The sequence below is a fragment of the Eptesicus fuscus genome, chromosome 17 (assembly GCF_027574615.1).
Source record: "Eptesicus fuscus isolate TK198812 chromosome 17, DD_ASM_mEF_20220401, whole genome shotgun sequence".
Lineage (NCBI taxonomy): Eukaryota > Metazoa > Chordata > Mammalia > Chiroptera > Vespertilionidae > Eptesicus > Eptesicus fuscus.
The window spans coordinates 55,032,868-55,056,567 of record NC_072489.1 but is presented as its reverse complement, the minus strand read 5'-3'; positions in this window follow the sequence as shown (position 1 = coordinate 55,056,567).

Below are 23,700 nucleotides of genomic sequence, written 5' to 3'. Positions count from 1 at the left end.
AGCAGCGCCCTGGTCCCGCAGCCTTGCCTGGTCCTCCTCGAGTCTTTGTAAAGCGTTAAGTGGGCTTTGGTGCAAGTGCTTTGCTTGGAGGAGGAGGAGGCCCCGGGAGAGGAAAAGGGATTTATTATTTTTCTCTTTATGCTTTAAAGGCCAAACAAAGCCCTTCGGTTTTAAAACAGTGTTTCCGAACCGTGGCTGCCTCCCATGCCTTGCCTTCTGTTTGCTCAATGGGGAGAGGAGAAGGAACAATGCGCGTAGGAGTTTGGCAAAGCTCTGCGGTTTGCCTTTTAAAATGGATGCAATTTTTAAGGCTGAGATATAATACCTGAGATATATCTGCTTAGTGAATGTGAACCCATTTATTTCTGAAATTGCGGGGAAATATGTATTAGCAGTCTACATCTAGGATGTTAGCGTTTCCTGAATAAGACCTTGATACATCAAAAGGGTTTTCATTTGAAATCCACTTGCATTTATAGTACAAACACACTTACAAACGACCTTTGAAAAGGTCTTGCTATTATGTTCCCCTCGTCATCCCCAACTTTTATTTGAAAATGATGAGATAAATTAGTTAGTGAAGAGATAAATAAATAGGAATAAAGAGGAAAAGGCACCAGTCGCTGAAGGGGACAGGTAGCCATGCAGAGGACAGACATCCTAGCTGTGTGTATGTTTGTGTATACACACCGAGTGCTTGCCACTAGGTGGGCACGCACATATTTGCTTTCCTGAACACGCAGTGTCAGCTGTGTGCCACAGCATGCTCCTGCATTCTCCAATTGCTCAGTCGCAGCAGATCCACAGCTGTCTTCCAACCGCTCAGCACCTGCTCTGTAGTGACTCTTAGAACATGATCAATCCAGATTACAAGGACTGGGAGAAGTGTCCTTTAAGGCCCAAACAGAAAAATAAGCAGTCACTCACAGGATGCATAGATCAAACATGCAATTCCTTCCACACATGGTTAAGGGAACAGGTGAAGGCCGTTGAGCCACGAAACCCTGCTGCTACGTCTCACCTTAACCTCCTGAGGACCTTTTGTAAACGAGGACACGTGCCCTGTGACAAGGGTTTCCACACTGATGTTGGAACAGTGGCCGGGCAGTGAGGGCAGGAGTGTTAGGAAATGACACATGAAATCCAGCTGTCAGATCAGCCCCTGTAGCATACAGGGCCTGAGCTATGGATGCAGCCTCTTGGTTACCGACTGTAAGATTCCAGGGCCGCCACAGCTCACTAAGCAGCTGAATCAGTGTTTCCCCACCTCCCCTTCTCTTACTCCCAGAAAGGAGCCCATTCACTCATTAAGGCGTTCCCTGAAAGGACGAGAACGAGGAGGCGATTTGGGGATGACAAGGATCCGATGCTGTTACTCCAATGCCAACAACCAGGATGGAAGAGTGAGGTTTCGTGGCTGGGCTAGTTATCAATCTGAGTCTTTAGTGGTTATGTGACTAGAGTTTTCGAAGAATGGGGGAGGGTAGGCAAAGCCTGGCTTGGGAGAAAGAAAGACACAGGTTAACTCGGGAGATGCAAGTTACCTTGGCGATGACACTAACACTAGCTGTCGGCGTCACCTGTGGATGTGGAGAACAAAGACCCTGTGCTCTCATAATGTAGCCCACCCACAACATTGTGTCACTCCCCCGTCCCAAATGAACTCATCTCCCAGGCATCCCAGGGACAGGCTCCTGTGCCTCCAGCAGTTCCATTACTTGTGAGGCTCAAGGCCACACATTTCACGTTTCCTTAGAGCATTCTTTGGTTGAGTATGTGTGGAGAGTGGAGGCGATGGGGGGAAAGATGGGATTAGTTGGGGAGAAATATGATGAATTGGGGTCTCTTTGTTGCAAGGTTACATTCACTGGTTCTCAGCTCTGGCTGCTCCTAGAATCACCTGGGGGAGCTTTCAGAAAACATCACTGCCTAGGCCCGTGGTCGGCAAACTGCGGCTCATGAGCCACATGCGGCTCTTTGGCCCCTTGAGTGTGGCTCTTCCACAAAATACCACAGCCTGGGCGAGTCTATTTTGAAGAAGTGGTGTTAGAAGAAGTTTAAGTTTAAAAAATTTGGCTCTCAAAAGAAATTTCAATCGTTGTACTGTTGATATTTGGCTCTGTTGACTAATGAGTTTGCCGACCACTGGCCTAGGCCCTCTGCTCAGAGAGTCCAATTGATTTGAGATGGGGCTGGGCCTAAGTGTTTTGTTTTGTTTTTCAAAGCATTTCAGTTGGTTTTAATATAATCAGGAATCTATAGGTGTTCATTCAACAGTTTCCTTACACATCTCCTATGTGTAAGGCACTGCATGGGTCCAATCAGATCAGTTGCATTATAAAGTTAAACACCATGAATTATTCCAAATCCAAAAACTGAAGTGTTCCCTGGTTAACCTGATGTAAGAAAGTCTGTATCAACTGTGAGAAGAAAGTGTCCCAATAATTACTAGAAAAGCTGCCACCTGTTTCTATCTCGCTTACAACTTAAAATTTTTAACACTTATATGGATTTTATGGAGAGCCTAAAGAGGTTGGGGAATTGTGTTGTGTTTATAAATATTTTTATAAATTAAGCCAATTGGCAAATGAATAGCAACTAATTAATTCTTACCCTGTTGAAATCTATTTGGGACTAGTTTGACTATCAACCAAACTTAAAAAAAAAAAAATTCTCCCACTCCCGACCAGCGTGGCTCAGGGGTTGAACGTCGATCTATGAACCAGGTGGTCATGGTTCCATTCCAGGTCAGGGCACATGCTAGGGTTGTGGGTTCGATCCCCAGTGTGATAGCAAGCATCCAGTCCTCTTCCTGCAAGGAGTCCTACAGGCCATAGACCTGGGAACTGAGCCAGTCTGGTACTTGGCAGCAGCCCTTTCCCAGACTGACAGGAGGTTCTGTAATCCTCTTTGCAAGCATTGTCACCAGGTCTCACTTTTGGCAGCCAGTCAATAGATTTATCTCACTAAATCGGCTGGGGAGTGTTTCAATATGTGTTGGCAACAGTTACCTGGAATTCGCAACTGTGAGAGATGCTAAGGTAGCAGTATTCCTATTGATGTAACCTTCCTGAATTTTGTTCTTGTGGACTTTCAGCCTGCTCTTCTACAGGGGGTGCTAAGTTCCAGGTTTATTTTCTCAGGTAGGCTAGTTAACCACCTCTGTCCTGTGGCCTGCATTCCTGAACATCGAGTAGTCTTGCAAAGGCAAGGCACAGAACGGACATTAGGGGGACCCAGGCTAAAGTGTGGCTGGATCTGGGAGTGAGCCCAGGGCCCATCCCCCACAGGAGCACCTTTGTTCCCTAAGGCAGTTCCTCGATTGATTTCCCTTCATGCATTGATGTCTTTGCTATGTGTGTAAGATGCATGTGTGGCTGACTCACTGTGTAAAGCTCTTCAGGCGGGGGCTTGTACTGTGTTTGACATATTTTGGGTGCTCAATAAATATTAAGTCCGTAGTAGAGTCTTCAGTTGTGGGATTAATAAACCAAGCCAGTTACACACACAGGGTAACTGCACAACCTTAGGATGACCAAGGTTAAAGCAAGGATAAATCTTGCCCAGAAAAACATGCTGCTCAATCTAGATTTGTCAGTTCCAGCAATTTCAGGAGGGAACTGTTACTTGGGGTTTTCTGTGAACCCCTGGACCCAGCCTCAGTAATGACAGCATTTCAGGACATGGCACCAAGCTCTGTGCTCTCCAAGATTGCATGGGTCTAACGCCACAGGCCCATCAAAGGGAGAATAGAGAATTTCAGGATTAGTGTCTATACCATCATGAATCTGGCTCATTATTTAAATGTTGGCATTTTTATCACCCTCTTCCACATATACTAGTAACTTGGGAAATTTGAAAAAAATTCAACACTTGAGCCTTTGAACAAAATTTGATCATCTAGATCCCAAAACATTCATGACAGCATCATAAGCAGGACTTACTGGTACTTCTAAAATAAAAGTTAAACATGAATTTAGGTTCACCTTTCCAGGGATCCATATATTCTGCTAAATGAGATAAGCTAGTCTACAGATGCTGGAGATGCAAAATATTTATTTGGATGGATGAGAGTTGCAATCTTGATTTGTTAAAAGATCATACATCCTCAATGAGTCTTTGGAAGGAGAATTGAGTGTGCACACTTCCAACAGGTTTTGAATGGTCCTTCTCTTCTTTCCAATTCAATTCCTCTTCATTTCCCACTCTTGAGTTCTCTGTTCTGCCTCTTTTCTTCTTTCCCATATTATCTATGAAATACCTCCGATCTGAAGCTGCCCCCACCCCAGTGAGGGGGAGCTGGTGAGATTCAAGCATCCATCTCCCTGTGGGTCCTTCTAAGGTGAGTCATCTTGGAGAGTGACCCTGCTATTCCGTTGCAGAGGGTGGACTGCACCCAACAAGTGGATGGCTGCTGTCCTTACATTTCCTGCCCACTGTGGGGCCTTGGAGCTCACACAACTGATGGTTTCACAGATGACTGAGCAGTGGTGGGTAACGAGAGTTTGCACAGAATCTCTGCAGGGCCCATTATGTGGCAAATCACCTAGAGAGCTTGCAAGAGGGGCCTAGCAATGAGAAGTCAAATGTGTCTCATTAAGCCAGAATCTATACTAATAAAAGGGTAATATGCTAATTAGACCAGGAGACCTTCTGGACGTCCTTCTGGACAAAGCCATGGTGGTGGGGCTGAGGCAGAGGCGGTTAGGGGCGATCAGGCTGACAGGGGAGGGAAGTTGGGGGCGAGCAGGCCAGTGGGGGGTGGTAGTTGAGGGCAAGTAGGCTGGCGGGGGGGGAGGGGGGGCGGGCAGTTGGGGGCAAGCAGGCGGGGGGGGGGGGGAGGACAGTTGGGGCAATCAGGCCGGTAGGGGGGGCAATCAGGCCGGTAGGGGCGGGCAGTTAGGGGTGATCAGGCCGGAAGGGGGGGGCAGTTGGGATTGATCAGGCTGGCAGGCAGAGTGGATAGGGGCTATCAGGCAGGCAGGCAGGTGAGTGGTTAGGAGCCAGCGGTCCCAGATTGTGAGAGGAATGTTCGACTGCCGGTTTAGGCCCGATCCCTTAGGGGTCCCAGATTGGAGAGGGTGCAGGCCGGGCTGAGGGACACCCCCCCACACACACACACCCGTGCATGAATTTCATGCACCGGGCCACTAGTAAGTAAATAACAGAGTTTTTTAGGCATCCCCTGCTCCCTCCCTCAGCTCTCAAAAAATCCTCTTCTCCACTTGCTGGTGACTAAATCCTGTCCCCACCACCACCCCTTCATCTCCTCCTTCCAGAATGGCATCTAACAATGAATGGAAAGCTACACTCTTCCCTACCACACACAGTGAGTTATTGCCAAGTAAAAATAAATTAAAAATCCTCTGAGCTGGAAATATGAAGTGAAAACTGCAGGCCTGAGCTCTGGGTTAGAAGCCGGGCGCTGGGCTTCTTCCCTAACCCACAGCACCAGTCGCCCTTGGTTTTCATCCTTGGAGGCCTGCCGGGACACGCAGGTGCCTGTGGTCTCATACACCCCTCCGCAGACGAGGTGAGCGGAGGAGGAGGAGGAGGAGGAGGATCAGGAGCTGCAGTTTTGCCGGGGCCTGCATGCTGCACCAGCACGTCTAGCGCCTCCGCTGGTGTCTCTCGCCCCTTGCAGGGGTGCGTTGGCTCCGGGGCCTGGCTGAGTGTCCAGAGCTGGGCTGCCGGGGCCATTCTCCCTGCCCAAGAGCAAAGGGTGTCTGGCAGCACGTTGGTGGGACGTCCACAGGCCTGCAGTTCTGGGCTGTGCAAGGACCGCTCCCGTGCCCACGAGCGAGCGGGCTGCTGACCTTGGCCTAGGCTCCGGAGTCGCAGCGCTGTGTGCCCAGGCCTCCCTCTGCTACCACGTGGTCCTCCTGCAGCCCCGCGACCTTTCCCTGCCGGTATTTTTGCTTCCTGTCTCCATCTGAGTTCACGGCTCTTCTGCAGCTGCGCCACGAGGCGGCGGCGCTCCAGGCACCTCGTTGTGGCTCCAGCGCCAGACCAGCACCAAGGCCGCGCCATGGTGACGCGGTGGTGGCCGCCGGCGGAGTCTCGCAGAGCGTCTGGGCCCTGTCTGCGAGCCTCCAGGCCCCGCGACACGGTCCTGGTGGCCTGTGACGTCTGCTGCCCCCACGCCCAGCCCCGAGCGTCTGTCTTTCACCGGCTCCGGAGCCTGGGCCTGAGCCTCCTGCTCTGCCCCGGCGCCTCCCGCACCTGCTGGCCCAGCGCCGGGCCCGGCCTCGCTCTTTCCCTCCCAGTCCAAGCCAGGCCAGAGGCCAAGCCCTGCATCCCGGCCCCTCCTCGCTCTGCCCCTGCGTTAGTGGGGGCGCTGCGGGGCCGGCCACTAGGGGCGCCCCGCGGTCCTCGCGAGATCCGGCGCGGGGCGTGCGCGCTGGAGAGGCCGCTCCGAAGTCAAAGTCAAAGTCGGCGGGCAGCTTCCCGGGCGCCGGGCCCTCGCTCTGGGGCTCCTCTCGGGACAGGTTCTGGGGCCGCATCCTAAGTCCTCCCCCCGCACCGAGCTCCTCGTAGGCGTTTCTTGGTTACCGAGGAAACCACGCAGCACCTCCGAGGTACACGCCCGAGCTTCCGCAGGGCTGGGCCCTGGAGGGGGATGGTCGGGTGTGTGTTGGGGGATGGGAGACGGGGTGGGGTGGGGGGGCTTGGAGAGCCCTCGGTTCCCTGTCCCGCTTCTGGCGTGAAGGTGTCACCCCAGAACCTTTGCCTGTTTCCTGCGCATTATCCCTACTGGGCGGCAACTGGACCTGAGGCATCTTCCTTCCCACTCCCTGCCCGTGGGCATGGCCCGCACTGGGTGTGTGTGTGTGTGTGGAGGGGGGGGCGGGGGTGTGTGGGGGGGCGTGCAAAGAAGGAAGACAGTGGAGTCGCAGGTCCAGAGGAGCCGGACCTGCTGGGCCTCTCCGGGCAGGCGACTCGCCTGGAGCAGAGCCCCCCGACCCCCTAGGCCTGCAGCCCAGCTCACACACTGCATGTTTTTAGGGGTGGTGGGTCGGGTGGTGGAACAGACTAGCCCAGAAGAAAAACAAAAACCACCTGTTGGCCCACAGCCCCTGCTCCTGGCAATTGTTGGATCTAAAGCTAGGCCTATCGGTGATACTATCAACAATAAAAAATACATTAAAAAAATGAAGCTAGACCTCCTGCTGAATAAAGGACCCCGAGATTTAGGTTTTTACAAAGTTATGGAATCAACAACTCCTTTTCTTTAAAAAATAATTGGTGAAAAATTCCCACTCATCGCTTGAGGGAGTTCACGGTTTGTCTTCCCTCCCCAGATTCCACCAGGAGCGTTCACAAACACAGGTGCGCCCTTTATATTGTACGAGAACGGGGTTCAACTGTGCACGCTGTGCTGTAATTCACTCTCCCTCCCCTTAAAACCATACCAAGGCCAGCCTTCATATTGGGGCGTAGGGAGTCGGTGGGGAGTCATTGCAGGTGTAGAACTAGTGGGAGATTGGAGAATGACGTGTTCAAGAACGTTCTCTAGGCGCTACCTCTGGCAACCCGGGAAGTGTGGTTTGGGGAGAGACGGGAAGCAAGGAGATGAGTTAGAGCAGGCGTCCTCAAACTACGGCCCGCGGGCCACACGCGGGTGTTTTTGCCGTTTTGGTTTTTTACTTCAAAATAAGATATGTGCAGTGTGCATAGGAATTTGTTCATAGTTTTTTTTAAACTATAGTCCGGCCCTCCAACGGTTTGAGGGACAGTGAACTGGCCCCCTGTTTAAAAAGTTTGAGGACCCCTGAGTTAGAGAATCATTGTCATCACTTCATAGCACTCATCACAATTTGTAATGACACATTTTTAAAAAATATGATTTTACTGATTTTGGAGAGGAAGAGAGGGAGGGAGAGAGAGAAACATCAACGATGAGAGAGAATCATTGATCGGCTTCCTCCTGCCTACCCCCTACTGGGGATCGAGCAACGTGTGCATGTGCCCTGACTGGAAATTGAACCATGACCTTCTGGTTCATAGGTCGGCGCTCAACCGCTGAGCCCCATGCCGGCCGGGCTGTAATGACACATTTCTTTGTCCTTCCCTACAGAGGTGAGCTCCATGGGGTGGAAGCCGTATCTGTCTTACTCACCAGGGTCTCCCCAGAACCTAACGTGCAGCTGGCACTTCACAAACATTGCTGTTGAATGAGTGATTCTGTCTCATCGTCACCACAATGCCAGGCGGAAGTAGGGCAGGTGGCATCTCCAGTTGTGGAGGGGGCAAGGGGAGGGACCTACACAGTCACAGCACTAGCAGTGGGGGGCTGGGGTTCAGATCCAGACCTCCTGGCTCTAAGTCAGGGCCCATCCCCCTCCGCGCCCCTCCCCCCCCCAACACTGCCTGGTGAGGGATTCACCTCCCTTTGGCTCAGACCTTCTCACAATCATCTCACAGCCTTTCAAGATATAGGGCCCCAGCCCCTCTCTGAGATCTACTAGTTAAAACCCTCCTTGTGTGGAATCATAGATTTAAAAAATGATGTTTGGGAACCAATTCAAAAAAAGTGTTTATATGGATCGGGGGAGGATGCTTCTCAGGTGCCTGGAATGTGTAAGGTACAGTCTCCTTGGAGCATTTTCTCAGTCCAGCTTCTAGCAAGCGAGGAGAGCTCTACCAGGGTGAAGGGAGCCCCAGAGGGGCCTCAGTGCATCTGTGTCTCTGCAGGTCTCATGGAGCACTTAGTGGGCAGTGCACACAGTGGGTGCTCAGGTCCTGCCACTCTTGGCCTCGAGAGTGGTGTCAGTCATGTCCTTTCATGAAATCTTACTCTGTGCCAAGCTCACGCATATCCAGCACCAACAACGGCCCTGCAAGGCTGGCCTCGCTAGCCCAGTTTTACAGGTGAAGAAACCACAGCTCAGAGAAACCATTTACCCAAAGTCGGTGAGCGGCCCCGGGATTTGAATCCAAGTCTCTCTGGTCCCAAAGCCCCTTCCCGTCACATTGTCCTGCACCACACAACTGACATGATGATCATGACAAGTGACAGTAACAATAGTAATAACTATAGCTATGTTTCATCTGCGGCCGTTTGCAATCTACTCACATTGCATTTTATAGGTCAGGGGAGTAATGAGGTAGCTTTCCCACGATCCTATGGCTTGTGAGTGGCAAAGTGGAGAATACAACTCGGGCAACTGCTGCCAAGCCCACATTCCTTCCCCTCCAAACTGAGCTACCTCCAAAGAAGCATGTGTTCCCCGACATGATGGGGTTGTCCCGAAACACACCCCCTCCGTCCCCGGTGTTTGCCGGGACAGCTGGTCTCTTGGCACACGTTGTACCAAGGCTGGCTTTGAGACAAAGCCCAAACCCACAGTGGATCTCTCAGGCAAACTCATGTCCCTCCTTGGATGCTGACCAAGGGAGGTCTGAAATCCTATCTTTAGATGGAATTTATTTCCTTCCTTTCTTGCAACGTTATTGCGCATATCTTTCTTCCTTTGCTCCTGGTTATTTTCCGCGGGGGATGGAAGGTTGGAGGATGCTTTGGCTGCCTGAACGAGTGTCCTGCTACACACACAAGCACATGAGCAATTTGTCAGGCATTACCACGCAGGTGCTCATTATGATCATCAAGAGGTAATGACACCCGGGGACTGCGGCTGGAGCCTGAATAGAATCGGCCTGCCTGGACCAGGAGAGCAAAGATCGTGGGAGCGTGCCTTTGTCAGCTTCTCGTGCTTATTGTCAAGGTGGGCTGAATGAGTCTGAATGAACCCATTCATTTAGGGCGATTTGGCTCTGAGTTCATTGAGTGCTCATCAGAGAATACGCATCACCCTGACGCACGGTCAGCGTTCCTTCTCCGAAGACAGTAGCTCATTAGGCTCTTCTCCCGCTGCAAACCAGACTCGGTGAGCAGGCCAGCACCTGACACCGCAGCTGGTGGAAGAGACCCGGAAGGTCTTAGCAAGGAGGCTGGTCTCTGGATTAGACTGCAGCCCGTCACTGGGCCAGGCCAGGCGCTGCCCACGTGACAGAACCCTGCCTCCCGCTGTGCCAGCTGGGTCTGGGAGACGATGGAGGGTTTCCCACTGGCAGGTAGTGCTGCCAGTTAAAACACCCGACTCGGGAGGGGCAGAGAGTCTGAACCAGGAGGACCCCGAGGGAGCATCTGGCCCCGTCCCCACATTGAACAGATGAGGTGACTGATGTCCAGAGTGTGTGGGGCTGGACCCTGGCCATAGAGCCCGAGACAGTGGCAGAGCGGAGACCTGCTTCAGCGAATTGCTTCAATTCTTGTCTTTCTGTTTTTCTGATTTTTAAAAATAATCGTATTGTTAAATCAACAATCTTATTGTTAAAACCAGCGATTCATAAAGGTATAAGGGAGAAATGGAAAACATAGGTGGTTGCTCAAGCTCTCCCAGCATGTCACTGAGTTTCTGTAGGATCGAGCTTGGTTCAGACACTGCTGAACCGTACGCTGACCGTGCATAGGGGCGATGCATATTCTTTGATAAGGACTAAATGAACTCAAAATCAAATCACCCTAAATGAATGGATTCATGGTATTTTGGTATATATTTTTTATAGCTGTGTGAATGGACTCAGACAGTGTTTAAAATGAAGAAATGTAGGTGTCCAGAGAGAGTTTAACTTGCCTAAGAACTATAACAATAAGCTCACCGCAGGAATGGTCTGGGTGGGGGCATTCTGGGGCTAAGTGAATGCTACTTTCTCTCAATCTCTGTGACCCTCAGCTCAGGCTTAAAACCACAGGGAGGGGACATCTGATGGACCTGGCTTGTTCCCTTGGCCAGAGAGAACAAGGAACCGAGTGCAATCCCATCAAGTCTAGAACCGGGGAGAAAGAGCGAATTCCTCCAGAGGACGTGGGAGCGCCCTCAGGAAGGGGGATGGACAGCTTCAAACATACTTGTCTCCAGAATAATCTTCTCACGACAAAGAGAAGCGTGTCTTGCCTCTTTCAGATGCTTCTCTCCCTTAACTCATTCGCAGACTCACCTCCTCATTGGTGCTCTCGGACACTAGCTGGGTTCTCTGGGTGGGGTGAGCGGCGAAACCTGAGCTCTGTCCCCGGGAACTTACAGCTGCCCTGGGGTCAGAAGACAGTCACGGAAACCATAGAGGAGGCACTGCCTTCGTCTGGTTTTGGTATCAGAGAAATGGCTCGCTTCATGTAATTCACTGGGAAAGGTCCTTTCCATTCTGTTTTCTGGGAGAGATTGTGTAGAACTGATGCCAGTTCTTTATCTGTTCGGTAGAATTCTCCAGGGAAACCATCTGGGCCTGGAGATTTGTTTTTTGGAGTTTTAAAATTTACAAATTTACTTCCCTTCATAGTTGTAGGGTTATTTAAATACTTTATTTCCTAAATAATTGAAGTGTGGGAGTTAGTGCTTAGCAAGGAAGCGGTCCATTTCATCTGAGTTGTCAGATTTATGAGTGCAGTTGTTCATAGCATTCCCTTATTATTCTTCGGATGTCTTCAGGGACTGTGGTGACATGCCCTGTTTCATTCCTGATGTGTATAATTTGTGTCTTCTGTCTTTTCTCTTTGCCAGTTTTTCTAGATGTTTGTAAATGTTACAAATCTTTTCAAAGAACCGGCTCTTTTTTTTTTGTATTGATTCCTTTATTGTTTTTGTTTTCAATTTCATTGACGTTTGCTCTCATAAATTTCCTTTCTTCTGTGTGTGCCGAATTTTTTCTTTTTTTGTTCTTTGAGGTGCAAGCTCAGGGTATTGATTAAGACGTTTCCTTTTTTTCTAATGTATGTATTTAGCATTGTAAATTGTACTCTCAACATTGTGTGAGCTGTATCCCACAGTATGGTTCCTTTTCATTCAGTTCCATGGTTTATTTTCTTCTTTTTCTAAACATGTTTTTATTGATTTCAGAGAGGAAGGGAGAGGGAGAGAGAGAAACATCAATGATGAGAGAGACTCCTTGATTGGCTGCCCCCTGCACACCCTCTACCAGGCATATGTCCTGACCAGGAAATGAACTGTGACCTCTTGGTTCATAGGTAGATACTGAGCCATACCAGCTGGGCGGTTCCATGTTTTTGTTTTTTTTAAATTTCCTTGAGACTTCCACTTTGATCCTGGATTATTTAGAAGTGTGTTCTTCAGTTTCCAAGTGTTGAGAGATTTTTATGTTACCTTCCTGTTATTTATTTCTAGTTTGATCACTGTGGTCAGAGATCACACTCTGTAAGATTTCAGTTCTTTTAAAATTGTTGAGATTTGCTTTCTGGCTCAGGAGATGGCCTCTTTTGGTAGATGGTCTGTGGGCACTTGAAAATAATGTGTATTCTGCTGTTGTTGAGTACAGTGTGCTATGATTGTTGATTTCATCGTGTCGAGTAGCTGGAGTAGAGGGCAGGTTTTGCCTGTGGATTATCTGGCTTGCTAAGCTTCTTTCCTGCACTTGGCTAGAGCGAGCAGGCTTTTGAGGGGATTTTTTTTTGGTTTGTGTCTAGTGGTGTTTTTGTGTTGCCAGCGGTTTTAGTTCCAAGTCTGGGATCCATAAGACAAAGAGACAACCCAGGGAACTCACCACCACGTCGCTCCCCAGTTCCAAGGTCCCTGTTACGTCTGCCTTCTTCCTCCCACCCTTCAGAATCTTACGTTTAACTTTGTGTACAACATCTAGGATTTTGGTTGTATTTAGCAGGAGGAATAGGGAAAAGTACATGTATTCTATCTTCCTGGATGAGGGAGTTCTGAGATAATGTTTTTAAGTGCACCAACGAAAACACCTTTACAAAGGACACCAATTATATTAAAACGTAGTTACCAGATATTAAAAACCCACATTTGGGATACATCAGTATGTCCATTTCTTTATGAATGTATTAAAATACCCACTGGTAGGTTGATGGTCACTGTAGTAATGTTGAGGTAGCCATGTGTATAAGCAGTATTTTGAGAACCTGCCACCGTGGTGATGTAATGTCAGATGACCTGCGATTTCCGCTGGTGACAGTATCTCTAACCCGACTCTGTACCTTTCTGCCTACATTCATACTTGGAGGAAGTGCCAAGTTTTATTGTAGGCGAGTCACCAATAAAAGCCAGTGACTTTCGGATCCCACGCCAAAGACCCGCTGGATTTTTTCACCTGGTGCACAACCCCTGCCTTCAAGGACAAAACTGGGTGTGTTCTTAACCCCCGGCCCAGAGCAACGACAGTAAAGCCTCTCTGGCAGAGACCAAACAATAATAATAATGATGATAATTTGAGACCGGAAGGCCACAGTGGTCCATGAATAAGAGGGCCAGGCCCAGGCAGCCAAGGGCACAGCTGGATATGATTAGGGGACGGCAAGAAGCCGAGGTTCTGGGCCAGGCACCGCGTCTCGGAGATTCTTCCGACCCAGAGCCACGGCACCGCACCAGGGACGCGGCGGGGCTCAGCGAAGCCAGGCCTTTGCTGGTCACCCAGGAGACGCCGTCTGAGAAGAGGCTGAGCCTGGCAGTTCAAGTGGGCAGAGTTTAGGAAGAGGAGGGTTTGCCCGCCCTCTGACAGCCAGCCAATTCCTCGCTCTGGGCCCGTCCCCGCTGCACAGAAGTGGTTTTCCTCCGGGGACATTGTGTTCTGAGCGCGGGCACTCGGCGCCCGGCTCCCACACAATGCCCCGCAGCCCCGGATTGGCGTGCGTGTACACTGCGTTTTCATAAAAGCCGGGACGGCTTTGTGCAGCCTCGAGGGGCAGGAGATTCTGCGTCTACAGGAAATTGAAATAAGCACCCTAATTTTCAGGTTGCCAATTTGATCCTCTTTGTCTGGGGCAGGCCTGATGCAGTTGGAAGGGCGGTTAAGTTTCTTTGGCTTCCTTTCTGGCTTTTCATTAAAGTTACAAATAACTGTGCCTCGCATTTTAATGAAAGGGAGCGGTGTGAACCGCCAGAGGCGCGGGGAGGAAATCGGGAGTCATAGTGCAGTTGCTAAGGAGCGGGGCTGGACCAGCTACTTTTGTGGGCATAACATGGCCTGGTTCTTTAATCTCCTAGAGCAAACTCATTAGTCAGCAGAGCCAAATATCAACAGGACAACGATTGAAATTTCTTTTGAGAGCCAAATTTGTTAAACTTAAATTTCTTCTAACGCCACTTCTTCAAAATAGACTCGCCCAGGCCATGGTATTTTGTGGAAGAGCCACACTCAAGGGGCCAGAGAGCCGCATGTGGCTCGCGAGCCGCAGTTTGCCGACCACTGTCCTAGAGTATTCGTTTTGTCTGTCACCGCGTCACGGAAGCCTGGAGGAGCTGCTAATGGCAACACCGAGGTGGAGAGCAGACCTTTGCAAACCTCGTGTAAATTCAACGGTCAGCGTGGGAAGGAAGCTGGCGAGGCCTCCCACTCACAGTCTCTGCCAGACCCAACTCTCCACACGCCAGCCCTGGCTCTGTCCCCCGGGGTGCCTTTAAATAAAGACCACCGTCTGGGCCCGTCGCCAAGCGCTCTGATGTAAGCGTTCTGGGTGGGGTCCAGGCATGAGATTTTTAAAAAGCTCTCCCCAGTGATTCAAATGGGCTGCCCAGGCTAGAGCCACCTTCTACCGCTGTGCCTCCTACTCAAAGTTTGAGAGCTTCCCGGATTTTTTTTTTTATAATAGTCTCCTAATCGCTTTCTCCCGGTCCATATAAAAGAACTATGATAACGAGCTTTAAATGAGCGCGCCCTGTGCCTCGGGGCACAGCGCTCTGTGTCTTACCCGCCTGATCTCTTGGAATCCTTGCAACCATCTTGTCAAGTGTATATTTTTGTTGGCCCGCTTTGACAGACGAGGAAACCCATGATCAGCGAGGTTAAGTGCCCCGCTGGTAAGTGACAGATCTGGATTTGGACGTGGGTCTTGCTGCAAAGCTCAACTCCTCCTGCCCGTGGCTTCTGTCCCCACCTGAGAACACGGGGCCACAGCTACAGGTTCCGCTTCCGCTTGGGACCGGCTCTAGCCCTGGTCGGGGGTCGTGAGAGCCTGAGACGGGACGGAGGGTCAGGTGACCCAACAGCTGGTCAGCCACATTCCTCAGCTTGAATCTAGGGTCTCAGCTCTGAGGAGACACATGTGGGCTTCAGGCCTGGATTCAAATCCTCCTCATCAGCCAAATGTCTTCGTTTCCTTAAGACCCAGTTTCCCCACCTGTTGGTGAAGGTGACGAATGTACCCATTGCGTAGAATTGTGGGATTAATAATACCGTGTGAAGCAGTTAGAGTAGGGTGTAGCACACATTACTCATGAAAGGTTAGTTTCTTCCCTGCAGCTTTACTGAGATAGAATTGACATATAATACTGTGTGAAGTTAAGGTGTATAGTGTGTTGTTGATTTTCATATATTGCAAAATGATTGCCACCATAGCTTACCTCCATCACGGCACATAATTACCGTGTGTTGCTTTTCCTCTGTGTGTGTGTGGTGAGAACATTTAAGATCTACTCCCTTAGTAACTTCCCAGTATATAATACAGTATTAACTAACTACAGTCACCATGCTGTGCATTAGAGCGCCAGACTTACTCATCTTAGAACTGGAAGTTGGTATCCTTTGACCACCATCTCTCCAGCCCCCAGCCCCTGGTACCATTGTTCTAGTTTCTGTTTCTATGTGTCCAGCTTTTGAAGATTCCTATATAAGTGAGATCGTATTACATTGGTCTTCCTCCGGCTGACTGACTTCGCTTAGCATACATGATACGCTGAAGGTTTCTCCCTGTTATTGAAAATGGCAGGATTTTGTTCTTTCTCATGGCTGAATAATATTCGTGTGTGTGTGTCTATACATCTTCTTTATCCATTCATTCGCCGACGGTCACTTAGGTTGTTTCCATTGTCTTGGCTATAGTGACTAGTGCTGCAGTGAACATGGATGTGCAGCTCACTCTTCCATCTCGTTTTTGTCTGAAAGGTTAGATATTATCATCATAGTCATTACCGCGGATGTAGCACTCAGAGGCTGCCTAACTCCCCCATCTCAGATCCAGAGACGGCCAGCGCCCAGCCCAGTGTCTGGGTCCCAGGGGCCGGGCAGCTCTGAGGCTGTGTCCGGGCTCCCTGGTTCAAGCACAAGCAGCTGACCCCGGAGACCAAACGCCTACCTCTGCCTTCGGCCTATTAAACCATCTCAGGGGACAAGGACCTTTCCCTAAATGTGTTAGTTTGAACTCCTACAGTGTCGAGAGGGAAAAACCCAACTCACACTGGCTTTACGCTGAAAAGGAATTTATTGGCTGACAGTGGTTGATGCAGCTGAAAAGTTCAGGCCTGGCTTTAGGCAGGACGGGTCCAGGGGCTCAGATGGGGTCCCCAGGCTTCTGTGTGTCTCTTCAGCTCTGAGCACCCCTTCCTCAGTGCTGTCTTCAAGCACAGGCGGGTCGTTGGAAGTCCAGGCTTACCGTTTTGCAGCTAGCAAGTCCCACTATACAGGAATTGCTTACCCCCATTAATTCCAATAAAGTCATGCTCAGACCCACTTGTTTTCGGCTGGCAAGGCCACAGTATTGAGTTGTACCAGGCTGATTTAGAATGGAGAAATCAACAGATCAACTGCACACTTCATAGCCGGCTGGAAAGTGAATGCAGCCTGGTGCCCAGGCAACTCAGACAAGCCATCTTATGGCTTGTTCACACAAACAAGAGTCTGGGTTAGAAGAAAAGTTAATATGCCCTCCTGATATTAAAAAAAAAAAAAAAAAAGATTGGAGGTATTTAGATGATTTCTAAGAGCACAAGGTCTGTGTACAAAACTGTGTTGAGCCTAGAGCGCCATCTTGTGATCAATAGTGGTATTTTCCTAGGATGAACTTTTCTCCTAGGCCAGTGGTCGGCAAACTCATTAGTCCACAGAGCCAAATATCAACAGTACAACGATTGAAATTTCTTTTGAGAGCCATATTTTTTAAACTTAAACTTCTTCTAACGCCACTTCTTCAAAATAAACTCGCCCAGGCCGTGGTATTTTGTGGAAGAGCCACACTCAAGGGGGCAAAGAGCCTCATGTGGCTCGCGAGCCACGGTTTGCCGACCACGGTCCTAGGCTAAGCTTCAGGCACCTCCCCATCCCCAAATAGCACTGAACCGTGCTGGCTCTCTGCTAGGGACACAGAAATGACAGCCCGCACCATGAGAAGCCCCAGCCCAGTTAATAAATACAACGTGGAAGTATCCTACGGGGTCCTGGACGGGGAGGCATCATCTCTTCCCAGGCACCTGAGGGCCAGTCTGGAGCAGGCACATCAGACACGCCTGATGAGCGAACAGTTAACAGTTCCTTCCAGGTTCCCCGTTACTGCTCTGTTTTTCTTATGGACACAATCCCAGGGCTAACAGTCTCTGGCATAGTGTCAATTTTCTCCATATAGCCATTTCTCTCAGCGCTGGCCTACAATTTCTCTCCTTATCCAGGATTTTAGGATCAATAGTCCGACCCTCAATCAATGAGAGGGTCATTATAGATCAAAGTCTCTGCAGAGCCTGAAGGCAGAGGAGGCACAGCTTAAAATAGCACACCCTGCACCGCAATCTGTGCTCCAGACCTGAAGTCATTCCCGATGCCTCACCTTCTGTACACACAGGTGGGGGGTGCCATGGGCCCGGCAGAGCCAGGGTATCCAGAGCCCGGGAAAGTGCACAGACCCAGAGCAAGTCCTGGCATCTCTTCCTACAAAGCGTATCCCAAGTTTGCCTCCCCCCACCACTCCCCATCACCTCTGCTCCGGACCCAGTCCAAGCCTTCCTTATGGTCCTCCTGGGCCGGAGCCCGAACTCTTCCACTCGCCTCCTCCTCCCTCTGGCCCTCTCATGTCATTGCCCAAAATGATCCCTTTAAAATACTGCCATTTGCAACAACATGGATGGACTTTGAGGGTGTTCTGTTAAGTCAGAGAAAGACAAATACTGTATGATCTCACTTATATGTGGGATCTAAAGATCAAAGTAAATGCACAAACAAAGCAGAAACAGCTCTGGCCAGGTGGCTTAATTGGTTGGAGCTGTGTCCTGTACACCAAAGGGTTGTGGGTTCGATTCCTGGTCAGGGCACATACCTAGATTGTGGGTTTGATCCCCAGTTGGGGTGCGTAAGAGGGGCAACTGATTAATGTTTCTCTCTCACATCGATGTTTCTTTCTCTCTCTCAAATCAATAACCATATCCTTCGGTGAGGATTAAAAAAAAAGATATTTATAAAAAGCAAATCAGATCAAGTATTGATCCATCCTTGTATTATAAGTCATACCTGCATACAGTATTATTATTACATGAAAATTTGCTTATTTGATTTGCAACTTAAATTTATATCTATTTCATAAGAGAGTTTCATCTATTTTTTTTTCATGGTATATTATCAAGGTTATGCTCAACTTAATGAACTAAATTGGTAAACTTACAGTTTTCATAGATTTATAGAACTATTTATATAAAATGGGAATGATAAGCTCTTGAAAGTTGAAGGTAAAGAAATAGCCTATAAAACCATTTGGGCCCAGGATTCTTCTAAACTACTTTTTCAGTTCTTAGCCTACTCTTTTAAATTTTTGCAGGGCTAATAATCTGCTTAAATTCCTTATGTGTTTCTTAAGATAATTTTGACAATTTAATGTTCTTAGCAAACTTTAATTTTTATCAAGTTTTTAAAATTTAGTATCAGAATTATACCTATTTCTCCATGATTTAAAATATCTTCTACATCTTTATTTGTATCTCTTTACTTACTTTGAATTCTCAACATGTTTTCTCTCTCTCTTTTAAATTACACTATCTAGAGATTTGTTTATTTTACAATATTCTTTTTTTTCTTGTTTTCTGATCAGTGTCCCCTCTTTATATTTATCAGTGAGATTCTGCTGGTCTTAGGTTTGCTGTTTTGCAAGGAACATTTTTCCCTTCTGTTATAAGGCTGAAGTCAGAAAACCAACCTTTTTTCCCCTAGAAAAATTTCACGACGTTTTATTAACAAGATTCTCAACACCCAAGGGCTCCCATGATCCTCTGTCAGTTAATTCATTTACACAATCAGGAAAGCAAATTTATTTTTTCAAAAGGGTGTGCTCCTGAATGCTTACGTTAAACATCTTCAGAGATGATCGGGCAGTTCTAGAAGATCCGTTTATAATTCGTATCAAGCATGGCAGGTAGCAGGCTCAGCTTCCTATCACCATCTGAACTGTCAGCTTCCACGCACACACGTGCGTAGGAACCATGTTCACTTACCTCCACGAGCGATGAAAAGCTCTGTTTAGCCTGATGCTTCCCATGGGATCACGTGTCTCCCTGCGCTAGTTCAGAATAACGACAGCTCGGGATTTAGGGCCGCGGAGGCCTAGTTTTACATGGAAACGTTACTAATAGAGAAAAGGCAAGCTAAACAACAAGCGTCTCTTCAGCAGCCAAGTGCCCAGCCCTCGGCGGGAGCTAAGTGAAGGCGAGGGTGGAGACAGCATCCTGGCGGAGCTCACGTTTGTCCACCACACCCGGGGCCGCGCAGCTGCTGTGCCTGTGCTTGGTGAGGACCCTTACAGCAGCGTCTCACCGAGGAAAAGCAAGAGACATCTTACTGTCTCCATTTTGCAAACAAGCTGCCTTGCATGAGAAAAGCTAACCCGGTTACCTCTGGACGCACACCTGGGCAGCGGCAGGGTGGGCGTTGAACCCAGGTCTTGGTGGAGAAGGATGTGCCCTCCCTTAGAGGGTGGCGAGGCATCTGAGCCTCAGGAGGATGAGGAGGGTGGCCCAGCAGGGGGTGTTACAGCCCAGCAGGGTGAGGGTGGCGCCCCTGCAGAGAGTGAGCCCCGTGGTGTCAGAGACCAGTGGAGTGAGGGGTGTGTACAGGGAGGGGCAGCGTTCGGGCTGCTTCCAGCGGCTGCGGGTCCCGGGACCAGCCTGCCTTCTGCTCGCCTGGGTTTTGCCTTTGCTGGTTTGGTCCCCTTTGACCTGGGCGCCACCCCAGTGACTTCCCAATACCCCTCCCCCCAGCCTTGGCCACTGGAGCGGGTTGGAGTTGGGCAGGAGCCTCTTGTGGCCGGAGGCTACAGAGAGCACAGACGCCCTAAGAGCAGCGAAAGCCGGTCCGCCCGGAGGCCTGGCCGGAGAGCCAGGCAGCGCGTCCTGGCGCGATGGCACCGTGTGCCGCGGTGCCAGGACAGCCGTCTAGCTTTGTTTCACTCAAGTGGATGGGAAGCAGCAGGAAATCACACTCTGACTTCTAGATGCTTCTGCCGGGTATCCCCGCCATCTGCTTCTCCGTGTATAATTACATGTGTTCTTAATGAGTTCATGGCGGTGACGGTGAGGAAGCATATTATGTAATCAGATGGTCTTTGATGGTATAGTTCATGCTAACGTGAGGATGATGTGCGAACATTTAAATATGTGACGCTCATTATCGAAGGCTGACCAGACACCGGTGTTTTTTTTCCAATATTCTTTTATGTTCTTTGTCTCTGTTCTTACGTGTTCTGTGGGCTGGCACGTGTCTGGTCCATCCTTTCATGAAGGACCTGGTGGGCATGCTGCTCGCTGGGACAGCCAGTCGTCCTCCGTGCTGCCCTGGAGCCTCTGGGACCAGAGCCGCCTTTCTCGTGAAAAGGAAAGTTTAGGTTTCAATGGAGATTCTCACCTTCCACCAGCTCCCTTTCCCCCTTACACGGCCGAATTTGAGGACTTCCTCTTCCTCCCTGGCCCCTCTCCAAGCCGAACTGGTCTTTTGCATCTGAAATCACAGTGTCTCAACCTCTTCCGCTCAGAAACCCTGACCTCCAGGGGGCAGCAGACATCTCCTGCACGTGGAAACTGTCTTTAAAGTCTGCTGTGTTGTCTTTAAAAATGGTGAGAGTTTTGCATTCTCCTGGATAGTACATATGCATTTGTTTTAATTTAAAATTATTTTAAAACGATTACAAAATTTTCTCTACTCCTTTGAGTGGAATAGATCCCCCCGAAAATGTGCTGTGTTTCTCCGGGGGCTTTCTTAGCCCTAGCTGCCCGCTGGGCACACTTTGGGGCACACAGGCAGACTGGTGCCCAGATTGTCGGTTGGTCATTCAAGGCCCTTCTCAGATGGTCTTGGTCTATGTTTCCAACCGTTTTCCCAGGAGACCCCCGTTGGTACGCCCCTTCATTTTCCAGACAGCCTGTGAAGAAGGGAACTTGTCCACTGTCCACCTCCAGAGTCTGCACAGCACTTTGTACAGAGTTAGGTGTCCCCTGGACAGTCTGACCTCCAGGGTACCATACTCGGAGTGGCCAGCAGATGGCACCAAGGTTTCTGCCAGAGCTGCCTGGCTGGTTTGTCGCTTGGCTCTGGGTTGGTGAAGGAGGGAGAATGCAGTTTCCCCCAGTAGTCTCCTGGGGTCACACCCCACTGCCCACACTCTCAGCCCGGCCCTTCCAGGCTGCCCATGCAGCCTTCAGGGAGGAGGCCAGGGAAATGAAGAAAGCCAGGAGGGGGTGACCTTTTCATGATTTGGATGCTGGCTGATTCAAATCTCCAGAAAAAACCCGGGATTCCCTTTCTGTCTCAGAGAGGCTCCAGGGAGTGAAGAGAAAGTGATTCAGCATCAGACAATGGGAGAACTTTTTCTGTTGAGCAATAGGGTATTTATCAGAGGAAAATGGCACTGAGGTTAAGAAATGATACTATATTGAAATACTATCATTGTGGCCACCACCACCACCATCAGCAGCACCACTACCAGCTACATCACCATTACCTCCCCTACTACTAGCACTATCACACTATCCTCCACCACTGTCATCCCTGCCATTGTCACTATCACCGCCATCATCACCATCACCACCACTACCATCATCATCACCATCACTGCTACCATCATCATCACCATCATCACCATCACCACCACTACCATCATCATCACCATCACTGCTACCATCATCATCATCATCATCATCACCATCATCACCATCACCACCACTACCATCATCATCACCATCACTGCTGCCACCATCATCATCACCACCATTACCATCACTACCACCATCATCATAACCACTGTTATCATCACTACCACCACCATTACCACCATAATCATCACCATCATCACCATCACCACCTACATCATCATCATCATTACCATCATCATCACTGCTACCATCATCATCATCATCACCATCATCACCACCATTACCATCACTGCTACCATCATCATTGCCACCACATCACCATCACCATCACCACCACCACCACCATCACCATCACCACCACTACCATCATCATTACTATCACCATCACTGCTACCATCATCATCATCACCACCATCACCATCACTACCACCATCATCATCACTACCACTACCACCACTATCACCACCACCATTATCACCATCATCATTACCTCCCCTACTACTAGCACTACCACATCATCCTTATCACCACTGTCATCACTGCCACCACCACCACCACCATCATCATCATCACCATCACCATTTCTACCTCCACCACTATCACCACCATGTGTTGAGAGCTTTGCAGATTTAAGAATACCTTACATGTGTTACATACTTCTTATCTCTTGATCCTTACCAGAGACGCTTCACACCGTTTGGTAACACCCAGGGAGCTTGAAGAGTTACGATAGTTTGGTCAGAGACCTGAGTAACTATGGTTTCTGTCTACATAGCACGCTTATCCCTTTTAATGGCTTATGGGTTTCTTTGGGAGATCCCCAGCAAACCAGAAAAGAGTGACTGTGTGGGTGCCCTGCTGTGAGGGAAAAACCATCACTGTGCTTCAGAAGGAGAAGGGAGAGCAGCTACATAGGGGAGAGAGACCACACCCGCCCTTCTGCCCTGGAGGGCTCCATAGGGAAGGCAGCAGGTGACTTAAAGAATGAATGGCTTTACTCCCTCTGGGTGCCGTGTGCATGAGTGACCCTTGGCAGGATCTTGGACGTCTACTCACTGGTTCTGTATTGGATGTTTATGGCAGGATAATGGGAACATACAAAGATCTAAAACACAGGGCCACTCACATGCTCATGGTGGTAGCAAAGGGCACTGAAGAGGGTCATTACAGGTTCTCCCAGGACAACATGACAGGCCTGGTGCAGCCAGGCTTCCAGGAGAATCCCAGGCAAGGAAGGTTTGATCAGAACACGGGTAGGAAATGAATGCCAGGGCCCTCCGTGCCGAAAGGCCCAAGAGACTCCTACAGGCCACGCCCGCCCTCAGGCCTCTGAACATGCCAATGGGGAAGCGGCCCAGGTCCCAGGCTCGGCAGGGACGCTCTGCATTCCTTGTTGGTAAGGGCATCGCTCTCTGGGGAAACTTGGAGAAAGGAGAACTTTTTTTCACACTGCCTGCTGGTGTGGATGGATAGAGGCCCGTCTTTATTTAAGGTCATGTATGTATGTCAATGTGAGCACAGCTAGCCTATGGATGGATTCATTAGGACTCCGCTGCTAATGTGCCCACAGGAGAGGTACGTTCAAGAAGGAGGGAAGATAATATATGTTTATCACTCCAGTTTTATGTGTCTAACATCACAGGCAAATATAAACACCTGGAGACGATCAAACCAAATGATAAACTCATTGGGAGGAGGATTTGCACAGACGGCCTGTGAATCAGTAACCAGCTCTCCTTGGGCATAACAGCACGTGCTCATGTGTTTCTGTGTTGCTTTTTTAAGCATCTCATCGAAGAAAATTTATTGCCCAACTACTGCACTATGGCAATTTTTA